The sequence below is a fragment of the Centrocercus urophasianus genome, unplaced genomic scaffold (assembly GCF_019232065.1).
Source record: "Centrocercus urophasianus isolate 14NV4802_14NV808 unplaced genomic scaffold, USGS_Curo_1.0 seq_13, whole genome shotgun sequence".
NCBI lineage: Eukaryota > Metazoa > Chordata > Aves > Galliformes > Phasianidae > Centrocercus > Centrocercus urophasianus.
Window position 1 is genome coordinate 28,020,793 of NW_024884475.1, and position 5,786 is coordinate 28,026,578.

The window sequence follows — 5,786 nt, forward strand, 5'->3', positions numbered from 1 at the left end:
CTTATGTCTGTAATCACAGGGAAACAACATTCACCACCTGGCTGTTGTCCTCTTTCATATCAACAGTCTAAGAATATTTCATCCTATCTAATATTGCTGTGGAGTGTGGTGCCTAGAGAATGTTTCTTTCTGTTTCTTCATTAGTTTGTGACTAAAAAGCCATTCTGTGTTTAAGAGAGCTGGATGGTAGAAGCAAAACCTACAGGGCAAAATCAGCCTTACCACAAATGGCTGAAGACACTGTCCAGGCTGCACTTGAAGAAATCAGAGAAAAATTTCTATTGTAAGAGCATGAACTCTGAAAAACCAACCAGCATTTTGACTTTTCAGTGCTGCTTACCAGATGCTTTGCATCTCACAAACTATGTCCACAGTCCAGACAATAAATTATTTGGCGTTGTATCTGACTCAATCTGTTTGCTTTTCAATTTATTTAATTCAAATTAGTTCAGAGGTATATAACTTGTCTTAAAAAGAGAATTCATTTTGTATTTTACCATGTCATTGGAAAACTTAAATTCATTCAATACCATTTTATTCCTCTTAAAAAAGGGAAAAAGGGAAAAGCTGTACTTAGAGAACACTTTTTTTTTTTTTTTTTACATTTTAAGGTGATTTTTCTACTGCAAACTGTAAAAGTTCATTATTCTACCTCTCTTACTCTCTTACTATTGAAAAAGTTATGGTTATGTAGAGATGGCAGATGATGAACAGAAATACAAGGCAGGATCTTTTGCAAAACACAAAGGTGATTAATGTCTTCCCAAGTCTGAAAGATATTTCCGCTTCTTTGCATTAGCTGTCCTATAGCAGTGGTACAAAAAGGAATTATTCCCACATTATGCAACATCAGGGCTATTATTAGAATTAATAGCTTTCTGGGCTAGATTAAAGAACTTCAGTGCTGTCTCTTTTGTTTGTATCACAACAGGTTTTGATAATAAACAAATGAATTAAACTTTTATGCATCCATCACATCTCTGGGCAACATGTTCCAGTGCTTCACTGCTCCTACTGTAAAAGACTTTTTCCTTATATCCAATCTAAATCTCCCCTCTTCAAGCTTGAAACTACTTCCCCTTGTCCTATCACAACAGATTCTGCCAAAGACTCTCCCCTTCTTTCTCACAGTCCCCCTTTAGGTAGTTAAAGGTCACTATCAGATCTCTCCAGAGCCTTCTCTTCTACAGACTGAACAGTTTCAGCTCTCAGCCTGTCTGTGTAGGAGGGATGTTCCATCATTTGGATCATTTTTGTGGTCCTCCTCTGGACCTTCTCCAACATGTCCATGTCTCTCTTGTACTGAGGACTTAGGATATTTTGATGCAGTACTTCAGGTGAGGTCTCACCAGCTCAGAGGAGAGGGACATTTACTTTGTGCAAAATAGCACTAACTAATGCATCTTGACAAAAAAATATTACTAAGCAGTGTACAGAATTTATCAATTAATCCTTAAAATGTCCCTTCAAAGATAACTGAGTTTGAACACAAAGCACTGACTCACTGCAAATTCCAATTACCTAAATGTCCTGCTTGATGTGGTAGATTTTAATCCTTTGATTTGAATAACTCTGAGCATCAGGGAAATCATCTCATTAATTTAACTTTCTTAGTCAAGAGTTAGGCCAATTGGAATTAAGATTTCATGCAGGTCGGTTCTCTGCACATGCAATACAACCTCCTATCCTTATTTTTTTTTTCATGTATAGATTAGATTATATAGTTTTAGAGATATTCTTCACATTTTCTCATAGTATGACATTCAAAATGTTAAAGTAATTATATTAACTTCAAAAGGTTGTTCAAGTGCCCCTCAAAATTAACACATCCTTGTAATAAAAAATATTCTCTTCTGATATATAATTATTTGAGGTTGGCTTAAAAATTTAACTTTTCATATAATTCTCCATTAAGTTACCTTATTTTTCTTAACAGTATTTTCTATTTCTTTTTTGTTTGTTTAGTTTGTTTGTTTTTCCTTCTCTTAGACTAGCTCTCGTGAATAAATTCATGTTTTTGTGATAATGCAGTAAAACAAAAGAAAAAAATTCTCCACCTAAGCAGCTTTAAATTCTTAAGGAGTATACAGTCACTTGAAAGTGATATGTGTTCAAATGAGAAGTATATATGTGAGACTTTTAAGCAATTTTGCAGATCCAAACTGAAACCAAGTCATCGTAGACAACATGGAAATCTGTGAGAGTGACTGATCTCTGTGGGCATTTTAATTTAATATTGAAGAGCACCCCTCATGGATGTTACAACCACTGTTGTTATAGCTGTTTCTAGTCTGTATAACATATCTGCTGAGCACAAAACATTTTCAACCCAGGGAATTTCATTTCATTTCAAATAAAATGTATCTTAAATTACTTATTCAAGTATTGAGAAGAAAAAAAAAGAAGGGAATGTACATGTATATATGTTTTGTCTAGCAAAGCATTCGATTTTTCTTCTGTTTTAGGAAGAGAACAACAATAAAAGCCTAGGAAAATATTGTCATGATTCAGCTCAACTGCAATTGCAACAGATTCTCTAACCACACCTCTGATTCCTTCTCATCGGCCTTTTACATATCTGTGTTTATTTGCCCTTTAAGAACTGTGATGACTTAGTGCTGAATTTTCATCCTTTTCTATGACTTTTACTGATGATCAAAATAACCTAAAAAAAATCATTTAAAACTTCCCATATATTTATTTAATCTCGGTAGGTGGGCTGTCTTGCATAAGTCTGCACAAATGCACTTTCTATGAGTAAATGAAAAATCACAGTAAAGCTAAATCAAATTTAAAGAATAATTTTAATGAGATTTTGTTTTAAAGGTGAGATATAGGTTTCTAAATTTAGATCTGGCAATCTAGGGAAATAAGCTCATTGCAAAAGTAGTAGGTGCCATTATCAAGGTGGTGGAAGTAGGTATTTGTCTGGGGTCACTAAATGAATGGTGATCATGTTAGACTGGCAATCTGTAGCTCTGCAGAATAAAGGTTTGTAGCAGTGGGAATGGTGTAACAGAATTATTTGTTAGACACCTACAAGGATGGACAATGACTCACAAGATCTTTGCTATAGAAGGCTGAATGACAGTAATTGTGGCTGCCAAAAAATTCTCAGTTGTGCAGAACACATCTTTGTCTGACTACCCTCCAATCTACTTTCTGGTATTTGTCTCGTGAATAGTAACATCTATTATAAAAAGACAAAATGTGGTCCCACTACAGCATACTGAAATATTTTCAAATAAATGCTTAGTAATTTGTTCTTGTTGAATAACTCCACATAATTCCTGTCAAAACTTGAAGTGAGTTTGCAAGTAACATATATTTTTCTCTGATGGAATATTTATGGTACATTTTTTTCTCACACTATTAAGGCAAATCCTTCTGCAGTGGTAATTTACTAAATAGTGAATGAGCTAGTTGTGTCTCATAAAATAAAATAATAAGTCAGATAATAATTAGCAGTAAATTGATTCATTTTCAGTAATAATGAGACAGAATCTTACGTATCTTAGGTCATGAACTGCGTGTGGTTGGCTCTTTATAATCTGAAGCTCTGAAAAATACCAACTTTATCTGGCCTTCACCAGGTTGAGATCTCAATAGCCCACCAAAATAATATTTAGGACACAAATGAAAACAAACTGGTGTAAACTGGTGTAATGCTGGGCAAATTTCAGTAAAATGAAGATATTTTGAATGATTCAGTTAAGAATCAATACAACTATGATTCACAGAATATATCAGAGAAGTTTCAATAATACGACTTATTATATTTATTAAGTAATGACACAGAATGAACAATTTTAACGTCATCAATTAGATTTTCTTGCCCCTTTGTCATTTAAGGAGCCATCAGCATTAATTTTTATGTTGATTTAAACTGTTCACTATTTTGATAACAGTATTCAGTGCAATCCTATATTTTCAGTCTATGTAACAAAGTTTAGTGTACAAAGCTCTGTTACAACTGTGTACAACTTAAGAATAATTATACCCTTCACTACCTATTTATGGATAAAATGAGTTTAAAAGTTATTTTTCCTCTTTCTGATATCTTTCATGTTTTAGAATATATTTTTCTTCTTTCCTTTGCTCTTTGTCTGTCTCTCTGTTTTCCTCGCACCCTGACTGGGAAGTGTGTACATGACTTTGAAAACATTTTCCTTGCAGTATTTACCCGAACATATGGTTCTCTGTCAAATATTTTGCCTTTGCTGAAACAGTGAAATTTCAGATAACAGGCCCAATACAGCTCATATTGGGAATTCTTGACCTCAAAATCAAAACCTACATTTTTAAATAAAAAGATCTGCATGAGTTAATAATATTTGGAAGCACTCTGTTAAGAGTGCTCTGTCTGTTAAGAGTGCTTCCAAATATGAATAATTTCAATACATAGCAGTATTAGCTAGTATGCTAGTATATTGCATAGCAATCCACAAAGGTGGATTGTCAGTCTATGTGTAACTGAAAAATCTGTTTTCATTCACTTTTTCTTTTTTAAAAAGTTTTGCACAGTTTTTCAGAAAATTTTAATAATTTTAATGTTAATGATGCCAAAGATAGTCAGGAGTATGAATGATAGTATTTGCTATTAAATTGAGTTTATAGTTCTATTACAATTCTCGTGTCTTTTACACCTTTATTGTACAGTGCTGAGTCTATTGGAATCATAAACTTATGTAACTTCAGGTTAAAAATAAACTTCAGCAACATAAGTGGTTATTTATTGCTCATAATATCCTTCAGACACTGGCTCTATTCAGGAACACTGAGAGTGTATCTCATAAATGTAGAGACAAGTCTAAAGAATGTAGTTTCTTATTAGTAAGCATTGTTTTTCTCTTTAATGACATGACCTTGATATTACATTCATAAAAGTTATAATAGAAACACTTAAATACTCATGACTAATTATGCCATTTAATTGATGTAATGAGTAATATATGTTTGTACTGGTAATTCAATTTTATAAAAATAATGATAGAAGGGTTACTAAATTGTCTGTATGAAAGACTGATCTAAATTGTCTGTATGAATGACTGATCTAAAAATTTTCTTCCATTTCATACAAAGTAATATTTAAGAAATTATAAAAGGTTTTAGCATAAATTATTTCTTGCTCACACAATAAGAGTTTAGGGATCTGTAGAGACAATGATTAAATGAAACAGGAAATATTTCTCAAGTTCATTGCCCAAGTGCTCTCTACTACTCAAATATGGGTTTCTGTCGGTGTCTACCTTAAAGCCTTGTGAGCAATATTGTGTGAAAATCATAGTCACACTACTGCAAGTGTTTTTGAAAGATTCTGTATTTGCTAAAGCAATGTTGGCAGTACAAGGATTCTAAGTTTATAAAAATTGTTACACAGTGTCATGGTCATGGGGGATGTACTGAAAAAAAATTTTGAATCATCAGAGCTGGCAACTCTGAAATTGTATAGTTATGCAGATCATAGGAAAATTCACTCCCACTCTCCTTTTAGTTCTGTTAGGATGGACTTTTTTGCACTCTGGTTTGTGAATATCCATAATGTACTAGAGAGTCAATGGGGAGCACATCTTAAGAAACATTTTCTAAACATTATCAGGCCTCAAAACAGATGTTTTCTGTATGCATGAAATCATCCCCATGGACACCTTGGTAAATGAATTGATAGAGTATACAAGCAGAAATATTAATCAAAGTGACATAGAAACTTCTGGTAAATTTAAATTCCTCTTCAATTTAATTTTTAAAAGATATGCAAAGAGGCCTGTTACAATCTCCTCTCGTCT